Source organism: Macrotis lagotis, chromosome X (assembly GCF_037893015.1).
Source record: "Macrotis lagotis isolate mMagLag1 chromosome X, bilby.v1.9.chrom.fasta, whole genome shotgun sequence".
Taxonomy (NCBI): domain Eukaryota; kingdom Metazoa; phylum Chordata; class Mammalia; order Peramelemorphia; family Peramelidae; genus Macrotis; species Macrotis lagotis.
Window position 1 is genome coordinate 30,717,849 of NC_133666.1, and position 20,209 is coordinate 30,738,057.

At 38.7% G+C, this 20,209-nt stretch overlaps 1 pseudogene; it reads left to right on the top strand.

Annotated features, from left to right (window-relative positions):
* The first annotated feature begins 17,640 nt into the window (after positions 1-17,640).
* LOC141500481 (putative monooxygenase p33MONOX pseudogene) lies at positions 17,641-18,619 on the top strand (annotated as a pseudogene).
* The last annotated feature ends 1,590 nt before the right edge of the window (positions 18,620-20,209 follow it).

Genomic DNA, 20,209 nt, shown 5'->3' on the forward strand with positions numbered 1-20,209 from the left:
AAGGTACTAGTCTTTGGTCTTGGTTGAAATTCCATGATTCTTTCTCTGGATACAGATGGTATTCTCCATCGCAGATACCCCCAAAATTGTCCCCGATTGTTGCACTGATGGAATGAGTGAGTCCATCAAGGTTGATCATTACCCCCATGTTGCTGTTAGGGTATACAGTGTTTTTCTGGTTCTGCTCATCTTGCTCAGCATCAGTTCATGCAAATCCCTCCAGGCTTCCCTGAATTCCCACCCCTCCTAGTTTCTTTTTTTTTATTTCTTTTTGCAAGACAATGGGGTTAAGTGGCTTGCCCAAGGCCACACAGCTAGGTAATTATGAAGTGTCTGAGGCTAGATTTGAACTCAGGGACTCCTGACTCCAGGGCCGGTGCTCTATCCACTGTGCCACCTAGCTGCCCCCCTCCTAGTTTCTAATAGAACAATAGTGGAACATAAAATACTTCAAAGATATAGAAAAAACAGAAATACATTCATCTTCCACTGAAGGGCACATGCTCCCCTACTTTAACCTCTGGGGAGTAGTAGCTGTTAGGGAAGTTAGAATGGGGCAGAGAATAATTTAAGATCAGGCTATATGGGTAGAGGGGCACTAGATTGTGGGTGGCCTTTGACTGCCTGACAAAGGAGTCTGAGTTTTACCCAGTGGGCCAGGTAACACTTCTGAGCAAAAGGATGACCTGACCAGATCTGTAGAGGGGGAAGTCTAGTCAGGCATTGGTATGACGGTATGAAGGATATAGAGATTAGAGAAGTGAGTGGAGGCCAGTAGGTTTATTACAAGATGATCACTATAAGCCCGGGAAGGGATGTTAAAGGCTTGTGTTACCCTTTTATCTAAAGTCTTCAAAATATAGAATCCTACATATTAAACTTAAAATCTTGAATGAAATGAGTAACCATGTATTTTCAGCAGATAATTGTACCTTCAACCAGAATCCAAAAAATCCTTTGAGACTTTAGAAAACCAAAACTATAGAAGGATTTGAGCACCTGGTACAATGGTGAAATTAGGTTCTTATAAAAGTTCTTGTAATGGAATACAGGTTGAAGAACTGATTGGAATTATGGGATTTGTAGTTCAGAACAAGCATTTCTTTCTAACTATGAAATCAAATTTGTTTAGCATGACTTTTGAGTCAGAAAGAGAACTGGAGTCACACCTTGGAGTTTTAAAAAGAGATAAAACAGCTTTTAGAAGAGCAGATGGAGAGGAAAGACTCAGGAGATGGGGCCTCCAGTCCTGACTGGAACCTAATGAGACAAGGAAGAAAGAATCAGCAAGGGGCAGCTACTACTCCCCAGAGGTTAAAGTAGGGGAGCATGTGCCCTTCAGTGGAAGATGAATGTATTTCTGTTTTTTCTATATCTTTGAAGTATATATTTCTTTGTAAAATTTAATTGATTTGAATTGGTTAAATGGGCCTGGGATGTTAATCACTGGCAGCTAACAATGATGAGGAACACATCAGAATAGGGACTTGAGCTATAGAACAAGAGAAAGACTTATCCAACTCCTCAGGGGACCTCTTAAAACCCTGAAGTAATAATGTACCTGGGAGAGTCCAGAGTATGGCTACAAATACAATCACAGTAACTCAGAGCTCCCAATTAGAAAACTTTGAACATTTGGACTGAAATTTAATTCTCTGCCCTAATTTAAATTTTGTTTATTCTCTTTTAACTCCTGTTTCCTTTATTGGGGTAAAATCAGAATACAAGAAACATTTAGGTAAACAAAAAATAGTGCCTGTTACTGAATAGACAAAGAGAGGAGAAACTGGGGAAAGAACAAATCTTTTGGAACTTCCAACTTCATCTCTCTCTTTTCTGTCTCAGTTCAGTTCTTCCTTTGGTTTCTTCTTTTGCTGTTTCATTTTTTTGTTTATTTTTTGCAAGACAATGGGGTTAAGTGACTTACCCAAGGTCTCTCACACGTGCACGCGTGCACGCATGCGCATGCGCACACACACACACACACACACACACACACACACACACACATATATGGATATGGATACATCTATCCATTCATTGCCTTGGTCACATTTGGCGGTCAACTTGTTAGGATGCCACTTTGAGTTTGCTGGACCTCTAGTGCCCTCTGATATTCTTTATATTTTGGTACAAACTTATAGCCACCTCAAATTTCCTTCATCTAAAATCAAGAAAGGATAGACACAACAGAGACAAAAGCAACAATAGGACCACACAATTGGTAGGATGCATGATCTCTGTGGAGAAATGAAGGCCTGACTCTCTCCCCACAAATAGCTTAGTCCTTTCCTCCTTACTTGAATACAATCAGGCTGAAATGAAGACTCCTAACCCCCTTGTTTTGATTGGTTCATACCTTTTGAAGGTATCCCAGTTCCAGTTGGTGAATCAATCAATAGACCATCTCTTTTTTTTTATGTTTTTGCAAGGCAAATGGGGTTAAGTGGCTTGCCCAAGGCCACACAGCTAGGTCATTATTAAGTGTCTGAGATCAGATTTGAACCCAGGTACTCCTGAGTCCAGGGCCGTTGCTTTATTCACTGCGCCACCTAGCCTCCCTAGACCATCTCTTAATGATATGATTAATTGACCAGAACCAATTGCTATCTGTACATGCTCCAGTTTGGAGAGCAGGGACCTGGGATGATTATATTTCATCAAGCCTTTTTGGACACAGACACCATAGTTTCTTCCATGTTAAGATTATATCAGATTTATCTAGTATGTATGTTCACCAACCTACCACCCACTCCCTGTTATATATTAACACCTTTCTGTCTCTTGTAAACTCCACAAAACTGCAAATAAAGGACTGTGGAGACCTGAGGGCCATTATTTTTTTCCTTGACCAAAAACAAATTAATTGTGGTAATAGGGCACAGTTAATTCAATCTCCAACTCCTGCGGTGAAAAAGAAGAGAGACAGGATGGAGCCAGTAAAGGCCTAGTCAACTCAGAAAGGAGAAGGGAGCAAAAAAGATAAAAATTCTTTCTGCAATACCATCCACTAATGTTATGGTAATATTATTCTACATATTTCGTTGTTAACATGACATTCATTTTTTCCAGACATGAAAAGTATAAAAACTTCACAGTAGTTCCCACAATTCATTCATTCACTTAATGGACATACTATTCATAAGTAAACGTCTTGCAAGCACCTACCATATACAGAACACTGGGTTTGGCACTGGCACCAAGTCTGAATAGGATGCAGCTTCTTCCTGCATCTAGTTGGGGATGAGACACTCATACCAATAATTATTCTACAAAAATGCTTTGTGAACTACCGGGTAGGAAAGTGCAAACAATGTACTATGTAACTAGAACTCTGGTCTCAAAGTCCTAGAGGCAGTGGGGAGAGCACTGAGCTTGGAGTCAATAAATTCCTGAGTTCAAATAGAGCCCCAGAAATTTGCTAATTGTGTAACTCCTAGATAAATCATTTAACCTCTGTCTGCCCCAGTTTTCTCCACTGTAAAATAAGGATAATAAGGGGCAGTTAGGTAGTACAGTGGATAGACCGGCCCTGGAGTCAGGAGGACCTGAGTTCAAATTTGATCTCAGATACTTAACTGTGCAAGCCACTTAACCCCATTGCTTTGTAAAAAAAAAAAGGATAGTAAACATATCTGCCTCCTAGGGTTATTGCAAGGAGCTATTCATTATACAATTGTAGCAAAGGACTTGCCAGAATTGTAAGCTTTTGAGTTCCACATTTTTCTGCCTTCCTCCCTTCTCCCCCATCTTCTCCATACAGAAAGCAATCCAATATAGGTTATACATGGATAAATATATGTCCATATTAATCATGTTGTGAAAGAAGAATCAGAGCTAAAGGGGAAAGAAACTATGTGAAATAAAAAGAAACATCAAACAAGTTTTAAAAAATGTAAATTTGACAAAGTACTCATCTCTAAAATATAGAGAGAACTGAGTCAAATTTGTTTTTAAAAAGAAAGTCATTTCCCAAATTGACAAATGGTCAGAGGATATGCAAAGGCAATTTACAGATGAGGAGATCAAAGCTATCCATAGTCATATGAAAAATTGCTCTAAATCAATACTTATTAGAGAAATGCAAATTAAAGCATCTCTGAGATACCACCTCACACCTCTCAGATGGGCCAATATGACCAGAAAGGACAATGTTGGAAGGGATGTGGGAAATCTGGGACACTATTACAATGTTGGTGGAGCTGTGAACTCATCCAAACTTTCTGGAGAGCAATTTGGAATTATGCTCAAAGGGCAACAAAAATGTGCATACCCTTTGATCCAGCAATACCACTACTTGGTCTGTACCCTGAAGAGATTATGAAAAAGGGTAAAAACATCACTTGTACAAAAATATTCACAGCAGCTCTGTTTGTGATGGCAAAGAATTGAAAATTAAGTGAATGTCCTTCAATTGTGGAATGGCTTAACAAACTGTGGTCTATGTATGTCATGGAACACTATTGTTCTATTAGAAACCAGGAGAGGTGGGAATTCAGGGAAGCCTGGAGGGATTTGCATGAACTGATGCTGAGGGAGATGAGCAGAACCAGAAAAACACTGTATACCCCAACAGCAACATGGGAGTGATGATCAACCTTGATGGACTCTCTCGTTCCATCAGTGCAACAATCAGGGACAATTTGGGGCTGTCTGCAATGGAGAATACCATCTGTATCCAGAGAAAGAACAAAGACCAAGGACTATTCCCTTTAATTTAGAAAAACAAACTGATATCTTATTGTCTGATCTTGTTCTCTTATACTTTATGTTTCTTCCTTAAGGATATGATTTCTCTCTCGTCACATTCAATTTGAATTAATGTATACCATAGAAACAATGTAAAGATTGGCAAATTGCCTTCTGTGTGGGGGGTGGGGAGAGGGAAGCAAGAATAGGGGGAAATTGTAAAACTCAAAATAAATAAAATCTTTCTAAAAAAATGTAAACAGTATGCTTTGGTCTGCATTTAGACTCCGTAGTTTTTCTCTGGATGTGGACAGCATTTTCTATCACAACTCTTTTAGAATTATCACTGATCAGTGCACTGCTGAGAGGAGTTAAATCCCTCATAGCTGATCATCTCAGTGTTGCTGTTAATGTATACAATATTCTCCTGGTTCTGCTCACTTCATTCAGTATCAATGCATGCAAATCTTTCCAGGCTTTTCTGAAGTTCACTCAACCATGATTTCTTACAGAATAATAGTGTTCTAATGTAAAGACTAACAGGCTGTCTTCTGTGGGGGGTGGGGGGAGGGAATAGAGCTTAGGGGGAAAATGGTAAAACTGAAAATAAATAAACATAAATAAATAATTTTTAAAAAAAGAAAATATCGCATCCATATACCATAATTTGTTCAATCATTCCCCATCTAATAGTTATCCTCTCAAATTCCAATTCTTTGCCATTACAAATAGAGCTGCTATAAACATTTTTGTACATGTGGGTTTTTCTCTTTTTCTATGATCTCTTTGGGATATAGTCCAAGAAGCAGTATTACTGGATCAAAGGGGATGTACAGTTTTGTTGCCCTTTGGGCAAAGTTCCAAATTGCTCTCCAGAATGGTCAGATCAGCTCACAGCTCTATCAACAATGCATTAGTGTCCCAGTTTCCCCACATCTTCTCCAACATGGGTCATTTCCCCCTTTTTTTTTTTATCATTTTAGCCAATCTAATCATGACCATCATTTATGGTCACTGGGTTAGTTGGTTTTGCAGGCTTGCTTTTAAAAACTTTTTGCTACATGGGAAGGTCCAATGCCTAAGGAAAGGAAAGGCATGTTCAAAAATAGATGTTCTGTCAAAAACAAAAGGCATATATGTATGTATGTATGTATGTATGCTGTAAAAGATACCCCAGAATAATAGGGGTTCTGAAAGTTTTGGCTTGTTGGGAAAAAATATATGTTACCCTTCCAAGTTTTGTCCCTATTAGGGACAAATATTACCAGAGGTTTTGGCTTTAAGGAAGATTAAAAGAGAATGAGGTTAACAACATTTGCTGATATTTCTCTAAGTTGAATCCTTTGGCTAGCAGGTGTGGAGAGAACCCTTCCCCCCATACCCACACACTGATGGATGTCTGCTCTTGATTTAAATAGCCTTGTTCATCAGGAGGTGTGATATGAAATGTCATCTATGGCTTGTCCAATGAAAGGAGAGTCAGCCCCCAACATAGGAGGAGTTTGAGGCAAGGTGTGGAAGAGGAGAGGGTTACCCAGGAAGAGATGGGGAGGAGGCCTCTGTTTTACCATTAAGGGAGTATCTCTAAGTATCCTTTTCATTTGTTAATTGACTTGATTAGGTACCTAAGAGTAAGGAGCCTCCACCCACCTCTGGGCTCTCTGTTGTAAAGGAGGCTTTCTGAAATAGGGCAATTTCCAGTCACCTGGTACAGGAATATAAGTTTAAAACTATATTTTGACACTATAAAAGCAGGCACATCTGCTAGTGAAGGGTTGGGCTAGATGATCTCTAAGGTTCTTTCTAGATCTAGAAATTTTGTGAAATTATTTTTCAGCAATTTTCATGCTCATATTAAGTAATCTTTAGCAACCCTTCCCAAAAAACTGACCTGCTTTACTCCTATCCCAGCTTGTAACTATCCTCTTTGCCATTCACTCTCAACTGTCTTTTTGCTTAACTTTATTAAGAAACTACTATCTCGGGGGCGGCTAGGTAGCGCAGTGGATAGAGCACTGGATCTGGAGGCAGGAGTACCTGAGTTCAAATCTGGTCTCAGACACTTAATAATTACCTAGCCGTGTGACCTTGGGCAAGCCACTTAACCCCATTGCCTTGCAAAAAAGAAGAAACTGCTATCTCTTTAGAAACTGCTATCTCCTTAAAAAAAAAAAAAAACTATCTAGCTGCTTCTCCACATGATCTAACTTGTGAACCTGTGTAGTAGTTTGTGGAGTTTGGTAGGAATCTGTGAACTCTTTAGTAATTTGTAAACTTTTGTGCTACCTGTGAATTAAAGTCTAAGCCTTTCTTACTTTCCTGGGTCAGAGAGTTGGTGATTTCATCACTCTTAAAACATACCACAGCTGTAGCTCCCCACCCCAGCTTCTCCAGCAACATTTTTGACATCCTTAGGTGGGGAAAGCAGTCCTCTCCAATTTCAATTGCACTCTGCTTTCATGCTCTTAGAAGGAAAAAAATAGGATCGAATGAGAAATATACTGGGGAGAAGAGGAGCAGAAAGGGGAGAAAATTATCTCACCTCATAGTAATTGAGAATAGGGCATGAGGGAGAGAAGTGGAACAATGGAGTGGAAGCAGATTCTTCCTACAATAGATCACTATCTGGTCCCATTAGGAAGGAGATTGAGGACTAGACTTTTTTACTCCCCAGGAATTCTAGAGCAAACAAACAAAAGAACATTGGTAGAACAATTACCATGTCTCCAGAGGACAAGAAAGGGAGAAGCCAACAATGTAATGTAGAGAACAAGAATCCCTAGTGTTACCTCATCACCCTTAACCTCCATGGTCCAACAGGCCTACCCTATGCTCTCAGACTCACAAGAACTTTCCTGCTGCTGCTATCTCTGCTGGTCCATAACTCCCTTTGTCCTCCTCAACATTCTGAGGTCATACAAAGTGAACCTTCACTCTGTACAGCCCTATATAGAAGAGGGGGGGTGTTTAGGACACATTCTGCCTGTGTCAGCTCCTGCTTTAGGGAACCCCAAGGTAGAAACTCTTCCCTAAACACCCACTCTACCCTTCCCTAAGCATGAAAAAAAAGCAACAGGCATTGACAGAGAATAGCCAGTTCTTTTTTGTTAATTTAAAAAAAAATTATTTCTTTATTTTCTTCCATATGTTCATGTATATTTTTAAGTTACAAAATTTTCTTCCATCCTCTCTTCCCACCCCACTCCTCTCAGCAGCAAACAGTTGGGTTAACATTGTACATACATATTTTGATAAATATGTTGACAGATCAGTTATTTTCTATATGAGGAATTAAGATTAAGGGAAAGAGATACATAAGGGATCATTTTTATAAAGTGTTCATCACATTCTGAAGGGTTTTTTGCGTGTTTTGTTTTGTTTTTCTCCCTTTGGAAGGTGATGACACGGTCCATAACCACTCTAATACAGTTGTCCTAGCTCCCTGGATTGTCCAGAGGAGCTTCTTCTATCAAGGTTGCTCATCTTTCAGTGCTGTTGTTGATGTGTACATTGTTCTCTTGGTTCTACTCCCTTTGTTCAGCATCAGATCCTGTAAGTCATTCCATGTTTTTTCAGAGTCCAACCATTTAGGGTTTCTTATAGAACAATCATAGAATAGCCAGAGTCCTAAAGAACAGAGGGAACTGGGTCTGAGGTCCTACATTGTAGGATTGCACCAAGACTGAAGGAAAAGGGACAGGAATCCAATTTGGATCAGTCTTGTCCTCCCAGACGTGGGCAGAGCTACTGAAAAGTGAATTCCTCATCATGGGAGGAAGTTGAGACAGCTTTGAAATTTGGACCTGGGGCTAAACCTACCATTAAAGGCAAAGGAATAAAAAAGTGAGTAGCAGCGGAAGTGATAGGGATGACATGGTTAGACTAGTGCTTTGGGAAAAATCAATTTGACAGCTGAATTCAGGGTGAACTCGAGTGGGAAAAGACTTGTGACAGTAAGGCCAACCAACAGGCTAATGTAATACATCAGGCTTGAAGTGATGAGAGTGGTGGTAGTGGCAGAGGAGAAGAATGAGTGACCTAGGGATGGATCTTGTGCTCTAGAAACAATAGGACTAGACAATTGAATTGGATAGAGAGAGGGTGGGTGAGAGACATCTAGGAGGTAAGTGAAGATAATACCACCTAGGATATGTATGAGATGAATGGCAGGATGGTAGCATCCTTAGCTGTAATATAGAAATTAGGAAGAGGGGAGAGTTTAGGGAAGAGAAAATGAATTGTTTGGGGCAAATTTGTTTTTACCAAGATTTTCTTTATCTTTTGTTTCATTTGGAGGGGGGGTGGAAAAAGTGGGGAGTGAGAGGCAAGTTGGAGTTGGGTTGCCGGAGAGAGAGAAGATTGAGAAGAGAGAATCGTCATTAACATGTTTTTGAGATTGAAGAGAAGGAATTTCAGAAGGAATGATAGATAAGCAGCACAGTTTGGCAAAGTTGCATGAAGACAGCTCCCCATCCCTAATCCTTTTATTTTTTATTCATTCATTCATTCATTCATTCATTCATTTATTTATTTTAGGTTTTTGCAAGGCAATGGGGTTAAGTGGCTTGGCCAAGGCCACACGGCTAGGTAATTATTAAGTGTCTGAGACCAGATTTGAACCCAGGTACTCCTGACTCCAGGGCCAGTGCTTTATCCACTGCGCCACCTAGCCGCCCCCCTCAATCCTTTTAGAAAGGGGCCTATAGGTGTACAAAATGACCTGGATTATCAGATTCCCTCCCCCCCTCATATATTAATCCATTTTGTGGATTGAAAAAATGCTTCCTTTCTTTAAAAAAAACAACCAAGTCTTTGTTAAATCAAATAGCTCTCTGGGACTGGGTGGGAAAGAGAAAATAAAAAGTATCAACAATGAATTTAAAAGCTAAAGTCACGTGTCTATCACATTCTTAAGAAAAGCGAGCAACCTATAACAAGATTCCCATTTTCCCAGGTGGCCCTTGCCTTCTATTCTACTTCAGGTATAGTGGTCATTTTAGTTGGTCTTTGTCAAGTACAGTATTTTAAATAGGGACAAAAACCCAAAGATGGAAAGGGGAACCCTTTCAGGTGTAAAGGGAGCATTCCAAGCATTCCACCTGGTAATAGCTCAATTGCATACGTAAAGGTCTGAATAGAGAAGAAACTTCCCTCTTAGAAAATAGATAATGCCCATTCCTGAGCATCCTGACTGCCAGGTCCAATGGAACAGCAGCCCAGCCGGAGGACCCCCATTGGCCTAACTACCCACTCAGGAATGACCAAGCCCATTTGAGGAGGAAGGAGCCAGTTTAGTTGTTCTGTGATCTTCTCTGGTCAGGCTTAGAAGCACATTCCTTGATTAATGAAGTCAGCAAGCCTTGACCTGTAAAGAGCAAAGTCAGGTAAGGTACTCATCCCATGCTAACTATGGTGTCTCCTGAGAGGAGCCAACCCAGCCAGCCACGAATACCTCTGACTTCATGATGACTCTGCCAAGAAAAAAGGTCATTGAGGTCCTGTTGCCCCTGAGTTGGAAGACACCTTGACCAGGTATGTTCCCTACAAGTCTCGTTGATACTTTGATATCCTCCTTCTTCTTACCTTGAATGTCTTTGTGGGTGAATGGACCCCAGGTTTCTGTTCATCCTATGCTATTTTAATGTAGCACCTCCATTAGGACCAGTCCTCCAACTGGGCCCTAATACTCACAGGTTGGGTCCCTTTAAGTGTATAATTGACTGCTTTCTGAAGGTCCTAGGAGTAATCCTGAGAAACTGGGATCCTAGCATTCTCATGCCCACATCCCCAAGGGATTCCCTCTCACTGCATTCCTCCATTCCTGCAAAGGACTGCCATTGGACCATATGACAATGAAGTGGTTTCTGGTTTGTTTATAGGCCCCAAAGTATTTCTGCTTCTTTCAGTGAACCAAAAAGTATCTCCTGTGTGACTTCATTTGTATTTTCCTGGTGATCAAAACATTTTAATGTTCGTGAATACTAAGGAAATATTCACTTTTTGATTGATTCAATGAAGTTGTCAAAGCCTTTTGTGATTGCATTAACTGGGTGTGGATAGAAACCCTACTTTTACAAGAATAAATGGCTCCACTTTTTTAAAAATTATTTTTGGTAACTGCAAAAAGATCTAATTTTTTTCTTCCTTCCCCTTTGAAAAAGGGGAAAAAACCCTTTTACCATATATATATATATATATATATATATATATACACATATATATATATATATAGTCAAGCAAACCAATTTCCTAAATAGACACATTCCCCAAATGTATCTTATTCTATATCCTGAGTCTTTGTCAGAAGATGACCAGAATTCTTAAGTTTTTCCAAAATTGTTTGTCTTTACCATATTGCTATTGCCATAAAGTTATTTTCCTGGTTCTCCTCACTTCACTCTGTACTATTTCATGCAAGTCTCTCTTAGTTTCTCTGAAATAATCTTTTTCATAATTAATACTATTCCTTTATATTCATATACCATAATTTGTTCAGTCTTGCCCCAAGTGATGGACATCACTTCTTTGCAATCACAAAGAGAACTTCTATTATTTTTTAGTTTTTGCAAGGCTTAAGTGGGTTAAGTGACTTGCCCAAGGTCACACAGCGAGATAATTATTATGTTTCTAAGGCTGGATTTGAGCTCAGGTCCTCCTGACTCCAGGGCTGGTGCTCTATCCACTGTGCCACCTAGCTGCCCCAAGAACTTCTATAACTATTTTAGTATGGATGGATGTTTTTCATGTCTCTTTCTCTCTTTCTTTCTGACTTGGGATATAATCATGAGAGTGACATCACTGGGTCAAATGTTATTGCGTAGTTTAATGAATTTTGGAGTATAGTTCTAAATGTTTTGAGGAATAATTTGATAATTCACAGATCTACAAAGAATGAATTAATGTTTCTTCAATTCCCATACCCTTCTGACACTTATCATTTTCCATTTTTGTCAACTTTTCCAATCGAATAGGTGTGTACTAAAACTTCAGAGTTGCTTTATTATGTTTTCCTCTAAATATTAATGATTTAGAACATTTCCCCATATGTTTATTGAAAGTTAGAATTTCTTCTCTTGAGGGCAACCATAGGTGACCCTTTGACAGGTTTTTTTTCAATTGGGAAATCAATCAACTTACCAATGTTAATTGAAGTATCTACTAAGTGCTAAGCTATACAAAAAAGGGCAAAAACAGTCCCTGCCCTCAATAAATTTGTAGGATAATGGGGGAGGCAATATGCAAATAAACACATACAAAACAATCCATATACAGGATAAATTAGAAGTAATGACAGTCAGAAGGAACTGGAATTAAGAAAGGTTGACAAAGACTTTTTGTAGAAAGTGGGATTTCAGTTGGACTTAAAAGATGCCAGGGAGGTCAGTTGTTAGAGCAGAGGAGGTATTCCAGGTAAAAGGGTCAGTCAAAGAGAATGCCAGGAGTCTAGGCAACTCTTGGAATAGCCAGGAGATAAATATCACTGGATCAAAGAATATTTGTTGGGGAATAAGGCATAGGAAGACTGGAATGGGAGATAGGGACAAGATTATGAAGGACTTTGAATGCCAAACAGAGCATTTTATATTTGTTCCTAGAGGTTATCAGAAGCCTCTGGTATGGGAGCAACATGATCACACTTGTGTTTTAGGAAAATCATTCTAGTGGCTGACTGGAGGATGGGTAGGAATGACTCTTATCCTTATAAATTTGAATCATAAATCAATTTATTCTGTATCTTGGAAATGAGAACTTTATCAGAAAAATATGCTTAAATGGTTTCCCCCAATTAAACTGCTTCCTAATTTTAGCTACATTGGTTTTGTTTATGAAAAAACTTTAATTTTATAATAATGAAAATTATCCATTTTACCTTACATGTTTTGCAACATTCCTGGTTTGGTCATGAACTTTTATCGCTAAATCTGAATGGTATTATCTTGTTCATCTCATTTGCTTATAATGGGACCTTTATGTCCAAAACATGCATCCATTTGGAACTTATCTTGGTATATGGTGTGGAGAGTTGATCTCAAGTTAATTTCTGCCAGACTGTTTTCTAGTTTTTCCATAGTTTTTAATAGAATAATGAATCTTTACCCCAGGATCTCACTTGGATCTTTGGGGTTTATTGAACACTAGATTCATTTGCTTCAGTGTGTTATATGCCTAATGTGTTCCACTAATCAGTGGACTTTGCAGGTTTTTAACCAGTACTGTATCATTCATAGTATAGTTTGAGATCTGGAACTACTGGACTTCATCTTTCCCTTTTTTTCCCCCCATCATTTCTCATAAAATTCTTGATTTTTTTTTGTTCCTAAAATATGTATATTTTGTATAATTATTTTTTTACTTCTATAAAGTAATCTTTGAGTGGTTTGATTGGTATAGTACTACATAAATTAGGTAGCACTGTCATTTTTATTATATTGTGAGCAGTTAATATTTCTGAACTTATTTAGGTCTATCTTTATTTCTATAAAGAATATTTTATAATTGTCTTTGTAAAGTTTTCATATCTTCTTCTTATATGTCAAATCCCAAGTATTTCATATATACAATAATTTATTTTAAATGGAATTTCTCTTTCTGTCTTTTCCTACTGGGTTTTATTGATAATATGTAGACATTTTTTAGTTGAAACTCTGGGGCAAAAGGGTAATACCCTGTCACACTTCTAAGTGTGACCCAAACCAGATTAACATGTAAGTGGGAAATGTTTTTACAAAATAATTTTTTAAAAATACCATACAATAGGGGCAGCTAGGTGATACAGTGGGTAGAGCACTGGCCCTGGGATTAGCAGGACCTGAGTTCAAATTCAACTTCAGACATTTAATAATTACTTAGCTGTGTGACCTTGGGCAAGTCACTTTACCCCACTGCCTTGTAAAAACAAAACAAAACAAAAAGAAAACACAAACCATACAATGTAAATTTGTGGTTTTCTAGAAACAACATGCAGCTCTCAGAGATCCTTTCTTTTTAATTCTGACACTGCTGTTCTATGCAGGTGCCTCATTTCCACTGTACAGTGGAGCCCAATCTCCACAAGGACAAAGTTCACTGCCAGATTTTGGGGGAGAATATTTTGTACCAAGTGTTCTTACTATACCTTCTCAGTAAATTCTTTTTATATAAGCCAATTGGAAGCTTACTAGCTAATTATTAATGAGAAACACATCACTGGGTGCTCAGGAGTTAAAAAAACTAGAAACCAAACCTGACTAGGTTACCCCTAGATCACTGCTTAAGTAGAAGTTTTCTCTTTGAAGGCTTAATTGGTCATTGTAAATGGGAGTTGGATGATCAGCCCCCGAAAAAGATAATACAAAATATTCAAACAGGCAGAAGGTATCTCAGAGGAATGGATTTGAATTGTTAAAAAAAATTGGAAAACTGGTCCAATTTTGGGGAAACTAGAGCAAGGTTCCAAGTAGAAATTCACCCCAATGGGTCTTAGCAAATACAATGATCACCCAAATTATCCTAGATGAACCCCAAGAATGCAGCACCTCTTCTGAGCTGACTCTCAAAGAGCACTGGTATTGGCAGGTTGGATCATTGAAGGGCAGTTGCTACCTATGACTCTAGGAATAATCCTGTGGGTGACTGTGACACTGTGACTAATGAACCCCAAATAGTGTGCTTCTTATTGCCTCCAGGATTAAATACTCTTTGGTATTCAAATCTAGTCCCCTTCCATCTTTCCAGTCTTCTTACACCTTACTTCCCAACATGTTTTCTTTGATCCAGTGACCTGCCTTCTGACTATCCCATGAACAAGTTACTCCATCTCTGGTCTCCTGGCATTCTCTGGCTCTCCCTCATACCTGGAACACCTATTCCACTGACTACTGACCTGACTTCCTTTAAGTCCCAACTAAAATCCTACCTTTGACAAAAAGCCTTCCTCAACCTTTCATAATTCCAGTCCCTTTCCTCTGTCATCATTTCCTGTTCATCTTGTATATAACTTGCTTTGCTTATATTTATTTTCATTGTCTACCCCTTTAGATTGTAAGCTCCTTGAGGGCAAGGAATGGTTTGGGGTTTTGGGGAGCCTCTTTTTGCATACCCAAAGCTTAGCACTGTGACTGTTGTTGTTGGTCCTTCATTCTCAAAGAGGATCAATGACATCAGCAGAGAGATGGCCCCAGATGCATTGGGAGATCTTGACCTTTTTAAACTAAGGTCTTTCCCAGGTCTCAGTTTGTCTGAAGCAACATTCATTCAGTGAATAAAGGCTAGGTAAGAACTGAGGCAAAAGAGGGCCTAGTTTGATTCCCAAAAGAAGTTGGGGGGGGGAAGAGCTTCAGAGTTTCTGGTTACTATTTAGAACATATTTTTTCACTCACTTGACCCATTCCTACCTTGGCATTGAGGTTACTGAACATCAAAATGGAAGTTGATTTAATATACGGGGTCTTAATGAGTTCATCATAGAATTCTCTCTCTTCATCTTCTCCAAGAGATGGTGGCCCACAAAGCTGAAATTCTTTTTTTTTTTCAAAAAAATTTTCCCCTATTATATGTAATAACAATTTTGAGTATTTTATTTTCCCCAGTTATATGCAAAGATAGTTTCCAGCAATCATTTTTTGAAAGGTTTTAAGTTTCACATTGCTATAAATGGCTCCTGAATACTTAGTCGAGTGACTAAAATAGTTTTTTATTAAGACATCTTAATAAATGGCACACCTCTCTCTTAAGGGGGGGAGGGCCTAGGAATCCCAGAAATGTTAGGTCTTAGATGCAGTTTGAAAGGCTTTGTTCCTGCCCCTTAGTGCTGATCTTCGACTGGGTTCACAAATCTAATTGTTACATTCATCCCCATACATTTTCCTCTCCCTGCTCGTTATATTATCTTTAAGGAAGAAAAATAAAGTATAAGAGATAGCAAAATTACATAAGATAACGGTTTTTTAAAATTTAAATTAAAGGTAATAGTCCTTGGCCTTTGTTCAAACTCCACAATTCTTTCTCTGGATACAGATGGTATTCTCCATCGCTTATACCCCAAAATTGTGCCTGATTGTTGCACTGATGGAATGAGCAAGTCCATTAAGGTTGATCATCACCCCCCTATGTTGCTGTTAGGGTGTACAGTGTTTTTCTGGTTCTGGTCATCTCACTCAGCATCAGTTCATACAAATCCTTCCAGGCTTCCCTGAATCTATAGCACAATAGTGTTCCATGACATACATATACCACAGTTTGCTAAGCCATTCCCCAATTGAAGGACATTCACTTAATTTCCAATTCTTTGCCACAACATACAGGACTGTTATGAATATTTTTGTACAAGTGATGCTTTTATCTTTTTTCATAATCTCTTCAGGATATAGACACAATAGTGGTATTGCTGGATCAAAGGGTATGCACATTTTTGTTGCCCTTTGGGCATAGTTCCAGACTGCTCTCCAGAAAGGTTGGATGAGTTCACAGTTCCACCAACAATGTATTAATGTTGACATGGGATTATTTAAGTATTTAATTTCTTCTTCTATTAATCTGGGCAATTTATATTTTTGTAAATATTCATGCATTTCACTTAGATTCAAATTTATTGGCATACAGTTGGGCAAAATAGCTCTGAATTATTACTTTAATTTCTTCCTCATTGGTGGTAAAAAACATTTATGTTTTAACATTTTGAGTTCCAAATCTCCCTTCTTCCCTCTTTTCCTTATTCCTGATTCAGTAAGCAAATTGATACAGTTTAAATATGTACAATCGTGCAAAACTTATTTCCATATTAGTCATGTTGTGAAAGAAGACACAGACCCCTCAAAAAACTCACATCAAAAAATAAAATGAAAAAATAGTATACTTTGATCTGAATTCAGACTCCATCGGTTCTTTCTCTAGAAGTGGATGACATTTTTCATCATGAGTCGTCTGAAATTGTCTTAGATATATTACTGAGATTAGCCAACAAAATCATTCACAATTGATCATCATTCAATACTGCTGTTATTGTGTACAATGTTCTCCTTGTTCTGCTCCTTTCATTTTGCAACAGTTTATGTAAGTCTTTCCAGATTTTTCTGAAAGCATTCTACTTATCATTTTTTTTTTTTTTAGCTTTTGCAAGGCAATAGGGCTAAGTGGCTTGCCCAAGGCCACACAGCTAGGTAATTATTAAGTGTCTGAGGCCGGATTTGAACTCAGGGACTCCTGACTCCAGGGCCGGTGCTCTATCCACTGTGCCAGCTAGCCGCCCCTACTTATCATTTCTAATAGCACAATAGTATTCTTTCAAAATTATATACCACAACTTGTCCAGTCATTCCCCAATTGATGGGGATCGGCTTAATTTCCAGTTCTTTGTCACCATAAAAATAGTTGCTATAAATATTTTCGTACAAACAGGTCCTTTTCCTTTTTTAAAAAACCTCTGGGATACAGACCTAGTAGTGTCATTGCTGGGTCAAAGGGTAAGCTCAGACTTTTCAGGAATAGTTCCAAATTGAATATGGATCAGTTCACAGTTTCATCAAGAGTGCATTATAGGTGGCGCAGTGGATAGAGCACCGGCCCTGGAGTCAGGAGTCCCTGAGTTCAAATCCGGCCTCAGACACTTAATAATTACCTAGCTGTGTGGCCTTGGGCAAGCCACTTAACCCCGAGTGTCTTGCGAAAACCTTAAAAAAAATAGAATGGGTTCACGGTGCTCCTGCCGGCTGAGTTCCGTGTGGGTCCCGGTGCCACTTGCGTCATGGCCTCACTTCAACCCGTGCTTCGGCGCCTAGGGAGTGCCCGGGCCCTGGAGCCTTGTTAGTCTCAGCCTCCTGTACACTGCGGAGAGGCTATCCCCCATCCCTCCCCCGTCCCACCCCCTCCTCACCATCTGTAGAACCTCTGCATGAGAGCTGCTTGGGACTTTTGCTAGTGTCATCACTGGCTGCAGAATGTTCCCTTTTGACATCTTTGTCCTAACTACATAACTTCCATAGACATTCACCTGTGGGAATCAGGATTCTGGATATCTATCTAGAGGAACATCTGGATCACAGTCTTTCATGGCATCATCCAGAGAGCCAGATGTGCCTGCTATTGAGCACAGTACAGGTGGGCTTCTAGGCAAGATGACTTTGCCAATTGGAATGCAGCAACGGGTGTTCAGTTATGTTGATGTCTTGGAGGATCCCACACTGATGACTCCGCCTTCATCTGACATGTGCAGTAAGGTTCTTTGGAAAAAGCCGGTCATCCCAGATGGGAAGTACCAACAGCTTTCCAAGGTTGAGGAGGGAGACAATAATTTCTCCATAACCTCCTCAGCTTCCAGTGACCAAATGAACAAAGTCCCAGTGGTGAAGGCCAAGGCTACGCATGTCATCATGAATTCTCTAATTACAAAGCAGACACAAGAGAGCATCCAGCGCTTTGAGCAACAGGCAGGGTTGAGAGATGCAGGGTACACTCCTTATAAAGGCCTCACAACAGAAGGAACCAAGTACCACTGTGTGGCGGAGGCAGTCCATAAATTGAAGTTTCCAAGTGGAGATATGACAAAAGAAGATAGACTGACTGCTTCAGCCCAGTCCACTCCAAGTAGTACACCCCATTCTTCTCCCAAGCAAAAACCCAGAGCTTGGTTTTCTCATGGATCTTCTACTTCTTTACCTGGCCTAGACATTAGCAGCATGGATGCTGGGAATGGAGACAGAGACAAACCCTCATCTGAAAAATGGAGCCTTTTTGGATCAAGAACCCTTCAGAAATCTGACTCAGGTTTCAGTGTCCAGTCCTTCAGAGGTATTCAGAAGCCATCACCAATGGAACTTATTCGAGTTCAGATGACCCAGCAGCTTTCAAGCCACCTAAAATGGATCTTCCAGGGATGGAAGGAAAGAAACAATCTCCCTGGACCCATGATCTCAAACCAATGAACATGAATGTGTTGACACCTACAGGGTTCTAAATCTCCCTTTTCATATGAGCAATGTTGTTTTCCCCGGTGATCCTCTGTTAGGTAGAAAGAGTATCTTACACTTTTCTTTCTTCCCTTCCACCTTGCACTTGACATAGGAAAGATGTCATCCATTTACATTTCTAATGAGGATGATATTTCTGGGGAGTTGGTGATTGTTTCTTTAAATTTGTAACAATGCTTAAATCTTTCTAATGCAGGAAGATGTATTCTGTAATGTCCCAAAGTTGGTTTAAATAACTTCTCAGATTACAGTTGACTAAAGCCAATTACTGAACTACAGAACTAAATTAATTGTAGCAGGCAAGGGAAATAAAACCTAGTAGACTTTGTTCTGCATATTTATCCAAGAAAAAAAAATAGAGTGCATTAGTATCTCAACTTTACCAAATCCCCTCTTTTCTGTCATATTAGCCAGTTAGATGGGCATGAAGTGGTACCTCATATCATTCATTTCACTTAGATTGTTAGATTTTCTAGTGTATAATTGGGCAAAATAGCTCCTAATAATAATTTCATCTTCATTGGTGGTGAATTCACTTTTTTTTTTTATAAAATCAACTCAGTTTTATTTATTAGATTATTGGTTTTCTTTAAATTTCATTAATCTTGGGGATGGCTAGGTGGTGTAGTGGATAAAGCACCGGCTTTAGAGTCAGGAGTACCTGGGTTCAAATCCTGTCTCAGACACTTAATAATTACCTAGCTGTGTGACCTTGGGCAAACCACTTAACCCCATTTGCCTTGCAAAAACCTAAAAAAAAAATTAAATTTCATTAATCTCTCTCTTTTGATTTTCGAGATTTCTAATTTGTTCAATTTGGGATTTTTAATTTGTACTCTCAAATTTTTTAGTTGTATGCCCAATTCCTTGATCTTCCCTTTCTCTGTTTTATTGATGTAAGTTAGATGCTTGACTGCATCTCATAAATTTTATGTTGTCTCATTTTTGTCATTCTCTTCAATGAAATTATTGTTTCTATGATTTGTTTTTGACACTCCTCTTTAGATTGAGATTATTTGTTTCAAAATAATTTTTAATCTGTTTCCACAGCTCTTTATTGAGTATAATTTTTATTTATTATGATCTGAAAAGTATGAATTTAATATTTCTATTTTTCTGCACTTAGTTGTAAGGTTTTTATGCCCTAATACTTGTTCAATTTTTGTGCAGGTGTTATGTATCACTGAGTAAGGTATTTTTCTTTCTATTCCCATTCACTTTTCTTTGATGGATTTATCTAATTTTGAAAGGGACAAATTGAGGTCCCCCATTAGTATGATCTTACTGTCTATTATTTCCTCCTGTAACTCATTTTTCCTCTAAGAATTTGGATGCTATGCTATTTGGTGCATATATGTTTAATACTGATATTATTTCATTGTCTGTGGTACATTTTAGCAGCATGTGACTTCCTTTCAACTCTCTTTTTTTTTAAATTAAAATTTTATTTTTACCCCCAATGACATGTAAGGATAATTTTCAACATTCATTTTTGTAAGATTTTAAGTTTCACATTTTTCTACCTCCCTCATCTTGCTTATCTCTTAATTAAAAGTCTTTGCTTTTGTATCATCTAA